The sequence below is a fragment of the Ranitomeya variabilis genome, chromosome 6 (genome assembly GCF_051348905.1).
Source record: "Ranitomeya variabilis isolate aRanVar5 chromosome 6, aRanVar5.hap1, whole genome shotgun sequence".
In the NCBI taxonomy this organism is placed as follows: Eukaryota; Metazoa; Chordata; class Amphibia; order Anura; family Dendrobatidae; genus Ranitomeya; species Ranitomeya variabilis.
The window spans coordinates 294,008,169-294,023,280 of record NC_135237.1 but is presented as its reverse complement, the minus strand read 5'-3'; positions in this window follow the sequence as shown (position 1 = coordinate 294,023,280).

Genomic DNA, 15,112 nt, shown 5'->3' with positions numbered 1-15,112 from the left:
CCCCATTTCACATAGCGATTTACCAACGATCACGACCAGCGATACGACCTGGCCGTGATCGTTGGTAAGTCGTTGTGTGGTCGCTGGGGAGCTGTCACACAGACAGCTCTCTCCAGCGACCAACGATCAGGGGAACGACTTCGGCATCGTTGAAACTGTCTTCAACGATGCCGAAGTCCCCCTGCAGCACCCGGGTAACCAGGGTAAACATCGGGTTACTAAGCGCAGGGCCGCGCTTAGTAACCCGATGTTTACCCTGGTTACCAGCGTAAATGTAAAAAAAAACAAACAGTACATACTCACCATCTGATGTCCGTCAGGTCCCTTGCCGTCTGCTTCCCACACTGAGCGCCGCAAAGTGAAAGTGAAAGTACAGCACAGCGGTGACGTCACTGCTGTGCTGTGCTCTCACTGTACGGCGGCACTCAGTCAGAGCAGGAAGCAGACGGCAAGGGACCTGACGGACATCAGATGGTGAGTATGTACTGTTTTTTTTAATTTACATTTACACTGGTAACCAGGGTAAACATCGGGTTACTAAGCGCGGCCCTGCACTTAGTAACCCGATGTTTACCCTGGTTACCAGTGAAGACATCGCTGGATCGGTATCACACACACCGATTCAGCGATGTCAGCGGGACCTCAACGACCAAAAAACGGCCCAGGCCATTCCGACACGACCAGCGATCTCGCAGCAGGGGCCTGGTCGCTGGTACGTGTCACACATAGCGAGATCGCTACTGAGGTCGCTGTTGCGTCACAAAACTTGTGACTCAGCAGCGATCTCGCTAGCGATCTCGCTTTGTGTGACGGGGGCTTAAGTGTTTAAGTGCGTTTTGAGGGAAAAGGCCTCTCAGCAATCAGAAATGCATCTTCCATTCTGTGGATAGCTAATAAATGTCTTTATGGAGTAACCTTTTTTTGTATCATGTTAAAATGTAATATTGAGAGGCAATAAAGTCCCCTGCACAGTATTATACATGCAGAGTTAAGGTGTTCATTATACACAATATAAAAATGATTCACTTAAGAATAAAGCTTCCTTTTGAACATGGCAGTGTCACAGAATTAGTAAGTTTCTGCAATCCTTTAGATTTACAGCGATAAATGAACAGATTAAGGATTTGATTCTGCTTATATAAATATACTGAGAATACCACTGTGAATATAAAATTGCCATTTTAATTAATAACTATGGTGTTTTCCACAAAGCCAGGGCTTTTTTATCTGCTTACCTGTGAAGTCAGCTAGTAAAAGGCAATTTGGCCAGCGGGACTTAAAATGGTGCTAAGCAACGAGCCCTGTGCTTGATTAATTGCAGGAGACTCATCTTTTTTCTCTTTTGAAAGTAAGTAAAGTATATAGCTATAAGGTCAGACGTATTATGCTGTTGTAAAATATGATAGACTTCCCGCTTTCTCACATTTTATGAGTAAAATAAACACATTTTTTCCCCAAAAGGTACAATACTGTAAAAAACATAATTAGGACAGCAAAGGCTGAACAGTGTCTAATAATAACCTTTTATCTTTGTTGACTGTGCCTGTTGCAGCACATACTCGCTAATTGCATTCATAATTAAAAATTGATCATCTTGAAACATTTTGTCTTATATTATAAAAAACAATCACTGACTTAGGATTTTTTTTTCATTGCATATCAATATTATATGCAACTGTATTGAAGATATAAGTGGATTATAAATACAAGATCACCACCATGGAGTTATTGTAGGGGGTATTTTAATTTTTTTTTCAATTTACCTGTTTGATGGGGAAAGGTTGCAGAAAAAGATGGAAAAATTGGAAAAGGATTTTTCATTTACAGATGCAGAATACATTCGCTTACAGGATCACAACTCTGCTTGATTCTGTATCTGCTGTAGGCAGGATTCCTTCACAAACTGACTTATAAGTATACAGAATGACCCTACTTTATCTTTGACATCCCGAGGACCACAAACTGAGATAAGTGCATGGACATTGGATTTTTTTACAGATATTCTTACAGCTGAGTTATTGAATGAGCCATTCTCATATCTGTCAGTGTAGTCAGTTCTTTGATGCTGCTGTATGGACAACAATAAATAAAAAATTGTTGTCCATGCTTTGTTTTAAGGCTAGGTTCACATTGCGTTAGGGCAATCCGTTTAGCGCATACGCTAGCGGATTGCGCTAACGCAATGTCCCAAAAGGGATCGCGTTTGGCGATCCCGCTAGCGCAGATGCCCGATCTGCGCTAGCGAGGAACGGACCTCGGACGCTGCAAGCAGCGTTCGAGGTCCGTTCGAAAATAACGGGACATCGCTAGCATATGCCAAAAATGGCATGTGTCAACGATGCGTTAGTGACCCGTTAGCACATTGCGGTCAATGGGTGCGCTATCGGACCCGTTACATAGCATTAATTGTGACAATTGAGCCATGTAACGGAGTCCACTAGCGGACACCCATTAACGTAATGTGAACCTAGCCTAAATCCAAAGAAACACTCGTAAAATTGTATATTTTTCATACATAGTTTCACATTGGTTATATTAAGTATGTGGATATGTGGAGGTCATTTGGACATTACAAATTCTATGTTTGTATTACAAAGCCCTACACAAGGAGGGTAAGCCACAAAAGTTCATTGTTAAAGAAGCTCACTGTTCACAGAGTGCTGTATCCAAGCATATTAAAGGAAAGCTGCATGGAAGGAAAAAGTGTGGTAGAAAAAGGTGCACAAACAAGCGTGATAACCGCAGCCTTGAAAGGATTGTTAAGATAAAGCCATTCCAATATTTGGGGGAGATTTACAAAGAGTGGATTGCTGCTGGAGTCATTTCTTCAAGATCCACCACACACAGACATATCCAGGGCATGAGCTACAAGTGTGGCATTCCTTGTGTCAAGCCACTCATGACCAATAGACAACTACAGAAGCATCTTAGCTGGGCATGTAGCAAAAGAACTGGACTGTTGCCCATTGTTCCAAGGTGATGCTTTCAGATGAAAGTAAATTTTGAATTTAATTTCAAAATCAAGGCACCAGAGTCTGGAGGCAGAGTGGAGAGGCACACATTCCAAGCTGCTTGAGGTCTAGTGTGAAGTTTCCACAATCAGTGATTGTTTGGGGAGCCATGTCATCTTCTGGCGTAGATCCACTGTGTTTCATCAAGACTAAAGTTAGTGCAGCTGTCTATCAGGAAATTTTAGAGCACTTCATGCTTCCCTGTGCCGACAAGCTTTTTCGAGATGGAAATTTAATTCTCCAGCAGGACTTGGCACCTGTCCAAGCTGCCAAAAGTACCAATAGCAATGTTAGGTGTTGAGTTCCCGCAGCTGCACAGGGGGATTCTCGAACCATGTCCTCTGCAGTCTCCCATTTTTCCCCAGCCACAGAGGAGCCTGCTCAGCAGAGACGCCGGTCCCAGCGGATTGCTCAAGCTGATGCTGTGCATCTAGTTATTACTGTCATTCCTGGTTCTGCTGATGTTTGTCATCATCATCCCTGTCATTTTTTCAGTCTGTGAAATGATTTAATTTCCATCCCTCACCTCCTACATGTCTATCACATCAGGTAGTGCCACTGTCTCTACCCCACCATGACTAAAAAATGCAACCATCAAAACCCCAAAAAGCTTTCCATTTCAGTCATATCCTACACTTCCACCTAATGCTCCATCACCTCCCAGGAGTGGTCTAAATGCTTACATTTGTCATCCAATTCTGGAACATTCTCTTGAGAAATATTTTCCTTGTCACACATTGTGCTCTTTTCAGAGAAAAGGAGATACCTCACTAAGGGTATGTGAGGACTACATCAGTGAAGACAACAAGAATAGATAGGCTGCTGCTGAAATGAATGGTTATGGTTGGAGCTAAATAATGCGCTGAACTATGGCTCAACATACAGTGTCAGTGTCAGACATAAAACCATTGTTCTCTTTCTAAATGAGACTGAAATGAGTCATTAATACAACTACCAAAAACAAATTTCAATTGTGGCCAGCTTAGCCTACTAGTAGCAGGGCAACAGGTGTCAACAATGCTAGTGCTTCCCACTGTCCTACTGGCAGGTAACACACGAGTGTTTCCTTTTACAGTTTCCCTACCATAGTTGCTCTTTCTTTCACAAGACTGTGTACGATTGTGCCGGTGCTGTTTGTTGAATGTTGTGGCTCAATAAATTGTCACAGACTGAAATAGAATAAATTGTGGCATGATGTTTAAACTCTATTTTTTGACAAAAAAATACTGCTGTTTAAGGTGCAACAAGAATAAAATGTATAGGAGGATGAGAATAATAACACACTAAATTGTTACAGGTTAAAATTATAACAGTGCTGCATGCAGTGTTTTAATACTAGTATTTTTACACAGAAAAAAATGCAATACTGGGTGTAAAAAAAAAAGAATGAAGATGGGTACAAATGATTAGTGCTGTGCAAACTAGCTCACTACTGTGTCACTTACTAGACTAGAATTTACTGTGCAGTCTCAAGTTTAAATGTTTGTAGTTCATTGCATAAAATACCACAATATTGTGTGTTGCAAAAGATAAAAATGCAAAGGTGCAAATATTGTGTGAAGTGCAAGAGTAGACTGATGGAACAAATTGTAGCACTGATAGCTGCAACGCTCTGCCTTATACTGTTTCACAGTAATTCATATAGATCTCTCTTTCTATCAATTTCTTGCAATAAGGCAGATAACCACATTTTCACTCATCCAGGAGATTGAGTCAATCATGCAAATCACACTCTGATCAAACTCTAATCAGAGTGTGATCATACTGTAATCCGATTTTCTGGAATTAATAGAAGATGAGGAAAATACTTTCTCCATCTTTTCCATTCTGTCAGTCAATGGAAATCGGACTGCACTAAGATATCCATTGAGTTCAGTCAAATGGTTTCCACAGACTCATAAAATTACATGGCCAAATACGATCTGAATATCGGCCATGCTGATATTTTTTCCATGGAAAAAATCGGACATGTGAATGACCCCATAGCATAACATTGATCCTGGTGCGATCCAATCCTTTGTCAGATCACCCTCAAATTTGTTGTCTGCATGATCCCTTATATTCATTTTCTTCTACTCACACATTGTATTCTGTGTACTATGTTTCTTTCTGATGTCCTCTCACCTACACACAGTCCCCACAAAGCAGCAGTAGTTTTTCCTGCTTGCTCTTTTAGAATGGCTGAGTCTGTGACCTCTGTCCAATTCTCCTTTATTATTGGTTGGTTGTGCTATTGGTTAGGGTAATTACAAGGCATTATAGGAAAGTCTGTTTGACCTCATCCATAGTCAACCAAACTTTCTTCTATGTCTTATCCTATCTGTAACATGGCAGTGGTTACTTTAGGAAGTGATTTGTCCGAATCAAATGGAAAATTATTATTATGATTCGTAAACATCAACAAACTTCTGTAAATTTCAGATTTCTGTACATTTTTAATTTGCATAAATTTAAGTCGTGCGAAAATCAGAAGAAGACAAGGTGAAGAGGCCATTTGGGGACCAAGGCCAAATGCACTGCAGAGTGCCATAGGATGTATAGATGACTATCTGTGATCTATTTCTTAAAACAAAGTCTAGACATAGGTAAAATAAAAAAGGTGGAAACCATTAAGGTACATATTGTATATTATTTAATTTTTAATTTACAATACTAACTTAAAAATACATGCATATGTACTGTATATGGTTGTGCATACTTAGACAGTGAAGATTTGATAAAAATGTTAGCTTTGCTTCATATTTTGCTTAAATTATAAAATGTACTGTCTGTGTATAGTACTTAATAATAATAATAATAATCTTTATTTACATAGCGCCAACATATTCCGCAGCACTTTACAATTAAGCGGGGACATATGCAGACAAATTCAATACAAGTTAAGACAATTTAAACAGTGACATTAGGAGTGAGGTCCCTGCTCGCAAGCTTACAATCTACAAGGAAATGGGGGGGACACAATAGGTGAAAAGTGCTTGTTATTTCAGGTCTGGCAATTATAGTAAATAGGGATTTTCATATAAAGCTACATGATCCGGTCATCAGCCCGTGTGTTTAAGCGCAATAGTCAAGTATCAAGTGCAGTTATCATGAGCATGGAGGGTGTGGAGACAGATGAATAGTAGGGTGCAGATTTAGAATAATGTTTGGAAGGAGGGAACAGGGCAAAGTTAGTTTACTGAGTAGTTGATGTGGTAGGCTTGTTTGAAGAGATGGGTTTTTAGAACGCGCTTGAATAGGTCGGGGCTAGGTATCAGTCTGATCGTCTGGAGAAGTGCATTCCAGAGAGTTGGCGCAGCACGGGAGAAGTCTTGTAGATGGAGGTGTAGTACTTAACCCCTTAGTGACAGAGCCAATTTGGTACTTAATGACCGAGCCAATTTTTACAATTCTGACCACTGTCACTTTAAGAGGTTATAACTCTGGAACGCTTTATCGGATCCCACTGATTCTGAGACTGTTTTTTCGTGACATATTGTACTTCAAGTTAGTGGTAACATTTCTTCGATATTACTTGCGATTATTTATGAAAAAAATGGAAATATGGCGAAAATTTTTAAAATTTTGCAATTTTCAAACTTTGTATTTTTATGCCCTTAAATCAGAGAGATATGTCACACAAAATAGTTAATAAATAACATTTCCCACATGTCTACTTTACATTAGCACAATTTTGGAAACAATTTTTTTTTTTGTTAGGGAGTTATAAGGGTTAAAAATTGACCAGCAATTTCTCATTTTTACAACACCATTTTTTTTTTAGGGACCACATCTCATTTGAAGTCATTTTGAGGGGTCTATATGATAGAAAATAACCAAGTGTGACACCATTCTAAAAACTGCACCCCTCAAGCTGCTCAAAACCACATTCAAGAAGTTTATTAACCCTTTACGTACTTCACAGGCACTGAAACAATGTGGAAGAAAAAAATGAACATTTAACTTTTTTTTGCAAACATTTTACTTCAGAACCATTTTTTTTAATTTTCACAAGTGTAAAAACAGAAATTTAACCACAAATTTTGTTGTGCAATTTTTCCTGAGTACGACGATACCCCATATGTGGAGGTAAACCACTGTTTGGGCGCACCGCAGAGCTTGGAAGTGAAGGAGCACCGTTTGACTGTTTCAATGCAGAATTGGCTGGAATTGAGATTGGACGCCATGTCGCGTTTGGAGAGCCCCTAATGTGCCTAAACAGTGGAAACCCCCCACAAGTGATACCATTTTGGAAACTAGACCCCTTAAGGAACTTATCTAGATATTCGGTGAGCACTTTGAAGCCCCAAGTGCTTCACAGAAGTTTATAACGTAGAGCCGTGAAAATAAAAAATCGCATTTGTTTTCACAAAAATGATTTTTTCGCCCAAAAATTCTTATTTTCACAAGGGTAACAGGAGAAATTAGACCACAAAAGTTGTTGTGCAATTTCTCCTGAGTACGTCAATACCCCATATGTGGGGGTAAACCACTGTTTGGGCGCACCGCAGAGCTTGGAAGTGAAGGAGCACCGTTTGACTTTTTCAATGCAGAATTGGCTGGAATTGAGATCGGATGCCATGTCGCGTTTGGAGAGCCCCTGATGTGCCTAAACAGTGGAAACCCCCCACAAGTGACACCATTTTGGAAACTAGACCCCTTAAGGAACTTATCTAGATATTCGGTGAGCACTTTGAAGCCCCAAGTGCTTCACAGAAGTTTATAACGTAAAGCCGTGAAAATAAAAAATCGCATTTTTTCTACAAAAATGATATTTTTGCCCCCAAATTTTTATTTTCACAAGGGTAACAGGAGAAATTAGACCACAAAAGTTGTTGTGCAATTTCTCCTGAGTACGTCAATACCCCATATGTGGGGGTAAACCACTGTTTGGGCGCACCGCAGAGCTTGGAAGAGAAGGAGTGTCGTTTTACTTTTTCAATGTAGAATTGGCTGGAATTGAGATCGGATGGCATGTCGCGTTTGGAGAGCCCCTGATGTGCCTAAACAGTGGAGACCCCCCACAAATGACACCATTTTGGAAACTAGACCCCTTAAGGAACTTATCTAGATGTGTGGTGAGCACTTTAAACCCCCAGGTGCTTCACAGAAGTTTATAACGTAGAGCCGTGAAAATAAAAAAAATCGCATTTTTTCTACAAAAATGATCTTTTTGCCTCCAAATTTTTATTTTACCAAGGGTAACAGGAGAAAATGGACACCAGAAGTTGTTGTACAATTTGTCTTGAGTACGCCGACACCCCGTATGTGGGGGTAAACCACTGTTTGGGTGCATGGCTGAGCTCGGAAGCAAAGGAGCGCCATTTGACTTTTCAATGCAAAATTGACTGGAATTGAGATCGGACGCCATGTCGCGTTTGGATAGCCCCTGATGCCTAAACAGTAGAAACCCCCCAAAAGTGACCCCATTTTGGAAACTAGACCCCCCATGGAACTTATCTAGATATGTAGTGAGAACTTTGAATGCCCAAGTGCATCACAGAAGTTTATAATGCAGAGTCGTGAAAATAAAAAATATATTTTTTTTAACAATAAAGATTTTTAGCCCCCAAGTTTTTATTTTCACAAGGGTAACAAGAGAAATTGGACCCCAAAAGTTGTTGTCCAATTTGTCCTGAGTATGCTGGTACCCCATATGTGGGGGTAAACCACTGCTTGGGCGCACGGCAGAGCTCGGAAGGGAAGGAGCGCCATTTTGGAATGCAGACTTTGATAGGATTGTCTGCGGGCGTTATGTTGCGTTTGCAGACCCCTAATGTACCTAAACAGTAGAAACTCCCAACAAGTGACCCCATTTTGGAAAATAAACCCCCCTAGGAACTTATCTAGATATGTGGTGAGAACTTTGAATGCCCAAGTGCTTCACAGAAGTTTATAATGCATAGTAGTGAAAATAAAAAATATTTTTTTTTCCCACAAAAAAGAATTTTTTAGCCCCCCAATTTTTATTTTCACAAGGGTAACAAGAGAAATTGGACCGCAAAAGTTGTTTTCCAATTTGTCCTGAGTATGCTGGTACCCAATATGTGGGGGTAAACCACTGTTTGGGTGCACGGCAGAGCTCGGAAGAGAAGGAGCGCCATTTTGGAATTCAGACTTTGATAGAATTGTCTGTGGGTGTTATGTTGCGTTTGCAGAGCCCCTGATGTACCTAAACAGTAGAAACCCCCCACAAGTGACCAAATTTTGGAAACTAGGCCCCCCTAAGGAACTTATCTAAATATGTGGTGAGAACTTTGAATGCCCAAGTGCTTCACAGAAGTTTATAATGCATAGTAGTGAAAATAAAAAATATTTTTTTTTCCCACAAAAAAGATTTTTTAGTCCTCAAATTTTTATTTTCACAAGGGTAACAAGAGAAATTGGACCCCAAAAGTTGTTGTCCAATTTGTCCTGAGTATGCTGGTACCCAATATGTGGGGGTAAACCACTGTTTGGGCGCACGGCAGAGCTCGGAAGAGAAGGAGCGCCATTTTGGAATTCAGACTTTGATAGAATTGTCTGTGGGTGTTATGTTGCGTTTGCAGAGCCCCTGATGTACCTAAACAGTAGAAACCCCCCACAAGTGACCACATTTTGGAAACTAGACCCCCTAAGGAACTTATCTAGATATGTGGTGAGAACTTTGAATGCTCAAGTGCTTCACAGAAGTTTATAATGCAGAGTAGTGAAAATAAAAAAATATTTTTTTTTCCCACAAAAAAGATTTTTAGCCCCCAAGTTTTTATTTTCACAAGGGTAACAGGAGAAATTGGACCCCAAAAGTTGTTGTCCAATTTATCAAGAGTACGCTGATGCCCCATCCCATATGTGGGGGTAAACCACTGTTTGGGCGCGCGGCAGAGCTCAGAAGGGAGGGAGCACCATTTGACTTTTTTAGCGCAAAATTGGCTGTCGTGTTTGGAGACCCCCCTGATGTACCTAAACAGTGGAAACCCCCAAATTATAACTCCAACCCTAACTCCAACACACCCCTAACCCTAATCTTAACCCGATCCATAATCCTAATCACAACCCTAACGATAATCACAACCCTAACCCCAAAACAGCCCTAATCTCAACCCTAACCATAACCCTAATCAAAACGTAACCCTAATCCCAACCCTAATCCAAACCCTAATCCCAACTCTAACCCTAACTTTAGCCCCAACCCTAACCCTAACTTTAGCCCCAACCCTAACCATAACTTTAGCCCCGTCGTCACAAAAAAAGTTCAATGTAACCTTTTTTTTGTACGTCGCGTCCGCCATTTCCGCGCATGCGTGGCCGTAACTCTACCCCCTCCTCCCCAGGACATAGACTGGGCAGCGGATGCGTTGAAAAACTGCATCCGCTGCCCACGTTGTGCACAATTTTCACAACGTGCGTCGGTACGTCGGGCCGACGCATTGCGACCGCCCCGTACCGACGCAAATGTGATAGAAGCCTAAGGCTACTTTCACACTAGCGTCGTACTCGGCCCATCGCAGTGTGCCGGGCCGACGTACCGACGCTAGCGTTGTAAGCGCCGCACAACGGGTGCAGCGGATGCTGTTTTTTCAACGCATCCGCTGCCCCATTGTGAGGGGAGGCGGGGGCGGAGTTCCGGCCGCGCATGCGCGGTCGGAAATGGCGGACACGTCGCACAAAAAAGTTACATGTAGCTTTTTTTGTGCCGACGGTCCGCCAAAGCACGACGCATCCGTCGCACGACGGATGCGACATGTGGCAATCCATCGCAATGCGTCGCTAATGCAAGCCAATGGAGAAAAAACGCATCCTGCAAGCACTTTTGCAGGATGCGTTTTTTCTCCGACGCATTGCGACGGAAGCCAAAAAACGCTAGTGTGAAAGTAGCCTAACCCTAACCCTAGCCCTAACCCTAACCCTAAATTTAGCCCCAACCCTAACCCTAGCCCTAACCCTAACCCTAACTCTAACCCTAACCCTAACTCTAACCCTAACCCTAACCCTAACTCTAACCCTAACCCTAACCCTAACCCTAACTCTAACCCTAACTCTAACCCTAACCCTAACCCTAACTCTAACCCTAACTCTAACCCTAACCCTAACCCTAACTCTAACCCTAACCCTAACCCTAACCCTAACTCTAACCCTAACCCTAACCCTAACCCTAACCCTAATTTTAGCCCCAACTCGTCTTCTCCTGCCGGCCGGCAGATGGCAGCAGATGGCGGGCGCACTGCGCATGCGCCCGCCATAAGGAAAAAGCCGGCTGGCAGGAGAAGACAGAAGAGGACCCAGGGACACCGGGTGAGTATGTTAGGGTCCCCGAATCCCCCTATTTCTTTGTCCTCTGATGTGTGATCACATCAGAGGACAGAGAAATACAGATCGCTTTTTTTTTTTTTTTTTTGCGGTCGCCGGTAAACTGTTAATTACCGGCGATCACAAAACAGGGGTCGGTGCAAACCGACCCCGATCATGTTCTTTGGGGTCTCGGCTACCCCCGGCAGCCGAGACCCCAAAGATCTGCCGGGTGCCGGGCGGCGGGCGTACTGCGCGTGCGCCCGCCATTTTTTCCCGGAAACAAGATGGCGGCGCCCATGGGGACCCACGAGGAGCAACGGGGGAGGTAGGTAAGTATCGGGGGGCTATTGGGGGCCATCGGGGACCCTATTTCTCTGTCCTCCGATGTGCGATCACATCGGAGGACAGAGAAATTAAACAGCACATCGCGTTTTTTTTTTTTTTTGTTGCGACCGCCGGTAAACGGTTAATTACCGGCGATCGCAACTCGGGGGTCGGTAAAAAACCCCCGAATCATGTTCTCTGGGGTCTCGGCTACCCTCGGCAACCGAGACCCCAGAGAAAATCCGACTCTGGGGGGCGCTATTCACTTTTTCCACAGCGCCGTTAATTAACGGCGCTGTGGTTTAAGTACCCTTAGCGGCCGCCGTTAAAAGGCGTATCGGCGGTCGTTAAGGGGTTAAAGGGAATTTGTCACCTCAAAAATCGCATATGAGCTAAGGCTACCGGCATCAGGGGCTTATCTACAGCATTCTGTAATGCTGTAAATAAGCCCCTGATGTAACCTGAAAGGTAAGAAAAACAGGTTATTGTGGCGCCACTCCTTGCACTGCTGCGCTGCCAGGCTCTCTATCGACACTCTGTCTTTCAGTTGCATTAGCATCGCAGGGTGCTGCGGCGTCTCCGTGCTGTGACATACTGTACCCCCTTAGTTAATCCAGACCCCTCCGGTCCCAGCTTCCGTCTAGATAATGTAGATTCGTTCCTCTGTGCAGCAGGATGACAATGACACGCCCCCTGCTGCCTCTAACTGCCGCACGCACTGTGATGGTGGATTTTGAAGTTTTTCAGTTAGACTGGGGCTTGGGTAATGACGTGGCTCGATTAACAGTTTTGTGCCTAACGGTTATGAGATGATTACATCAGGGGATGGCGGCCATTTTTACCCTATTATAACCAATGGAGAAAAGTAACTTTCAATAGTTTTCAATGGGGAACGGGATTTTCTTTAAGAAAGTCAATTTCCAAGATTTTTCATCCAAATTTTCACAGTTTCAGACTCCAATTACGGCACACAATACCCGGTGTACGGGCTGGCCCAATCCTGTTCGTGACGCCAGTTGTGATGCCCGGGAGACCGAGGTACCCAGCACCAGATCAATGAGGTCCGTCTCTTGAGGGGGATGTCACTAGTGGCTTGACCCGGTGCTGTGGCCTCAGGCGATGCACAGTATAAGGGGTATCATGAAGGAACAGACACTTACTTGATCAGCAGCAGGTCCTCTCAGCTGTGATGACCCCGATCCTGGATCGATGGCTATTGTCCAAATGAAAGACTGAGGCGCTGAAACGTTTAACCAGTTTACTTCAACAAAGAGGGATTTGCAACCAATACTGTCACCGGAGTCTGTTTAAGAACTCTGAATTACTTTGACCCTGTCAGGATTTCCACCTCTTATTATGCGCAGTTTCTGTATGGCCCTGCTGCTGTTTGTGAACTGGCTGCCGACCCAATCTGTCTCTTCTGTACTCTGGTTCGACGGACAACCCGAGTCCTTTTTGTCGGCTTACCCCCTCTGGGAGTACCGCTGAACTCTGTGTCTGTTGCTGCATCTTACCCTAGTGAAGCTGATATCACCTCACGTCCTTCCGGTTGCTGTATTATATATAATGAACATAGCCACGGATCCGGTATCCATCTCTGCGCCTATTCTGGGTAGAGGTTATTGCTACCCGGTTCTCACAATGTCCTTTTTCTCTATTCCTCTTTTCCTACTATGGGTATTACGGGCCTATAATCCGTTATAGGGCTGTTAGGAGTTCAGTTATACGACCTCTCACTTTCAGCTCCTCAACCCAACTGCCAGTCCTTTTCTCAGACCAGAATAGATCAAGGGGAGTCTCTGGAGCTCCCCCTTCTGGCCAGAGATGGTAGTGCAGTCTTGCTATTTTAGTATTTGTATTTGGTGTCAATAACTATTTTGTGGCAAATACCCCTAGGGGCGCCACATTATATTATACTCACCCAGGGGCGGTCCCGCTGCGGTCCGGGTCCGATAGGCGTCATGGTCCGGTTCCTGCACTTCCTATCTTCATACGATGAAGTCCTATCTTCCTGCCACGGCTCCGGCGCAGGTGTACTTTGTCTGCCCTGTTGAGGGCACAGCAAAGTAATGCAGTGCCCAGGTCCGGAAAGGTCAGAGAGGCGAAGTGCCTGTGCATTGCAGAACATTGCTCTGCCCTCAACAGGGTAGACAAAGTACGCTTGTGCCGTAACCACGGCAGGAAGACAAGAAGAGGATGTCATCGTATGAAGATAGGAGGCGCCGGACTGCGACGCCCATCGGACCCGGACCAAACCAGGACCGCCCCTGGGTGAGTATAATATAACCTGTTTTTCTTACCTTTCAGGTTACATTGAGGGCTGATCTGCAGCATTACAGAATGCTGTAGCTAAGCCCCTGATGCCGGTGGCCTTAGCTCATATACAATTTTTGGGGTGACAGATTCCCTTTAAAATATGAGACTTTGTTTCCATTACTCTTAGGGGGCTATCCATTATAGATACTATTTGTATGTTCATTATAGAAGATAATTAAGGATTTGGACATACAAATATTTTTTTTTCTCAGTATTATTATTTCAGCACTAAATTTAGTCATTAATTCTATTACACTCCTTTAGCCCTTAACAATACTTGTGAGTTAACAATAGCACTCTATAAATACACAATAAATAATTCATCAAGAGCATTTTAGTCCTACTGATAATACATCATAATTTGCTGGTATTGTAAATGGAAAAAAGGGATTTGTTGTGATTGTTAAACCACTGTGGATAGCTATGGGTGATAGAATTGAGAGTAATCTCTATCTGCTGATAATTCTTCCTACTGTGGAGAGAAGCAATGCCAGCTGTAGTTTCCTGATTTTATTAATGTTTTAAATGCAGCAGTTTGGTTAACTGCAGAATGCAGATACATTTTAATGGCTTCAGTGCAATATTTGTAAACTTCATGTATTCTAATTTACTTTATGATCTTGCCAAATGTGGTGTAAAACATACAATTTACCATTCATGATGAAAACACTGAAACGCAAATGGTGTGGAAAATATTCAAATGTCACATGTGATTTGAATGAAAAATAAATATATTTAGAAATAAGCTATGATTAAAAAGTGAAAGATAATAAATGATAAGAGATCAAATAAATATGTGCCAATGAGACCCCAATATCACAGTAATAATCTCTTTATTTATATAGCGCCAACATATTCTGCAGCGCTTTACAATTTTTACACACATTTTCATTGCTGTCCCAATGGGGGTCACAATCTAAATTCCCTATCTTTGGAATGTGGAAGGAAACCCAAGCAAACACGGGGAGGATATACAAGTTCCTTGCAGATGTTGTCCTTGATGGAATTTGAACCCAGGACTCCAGCACTGCAAGGCTGTATTGCTATCCACTGAGCCATCATTTGCACAGTAACATAAGTCTGACTTTTCGGCCCACAACCCTCAATGGGTTTTGCATTTAAGCTGAAATTTTGACACACATTAGATTTCTGCACACGCGCAAGCCAAAATAATATTGTATATTATGATGAGTCCTGCTTTGATAATCAAT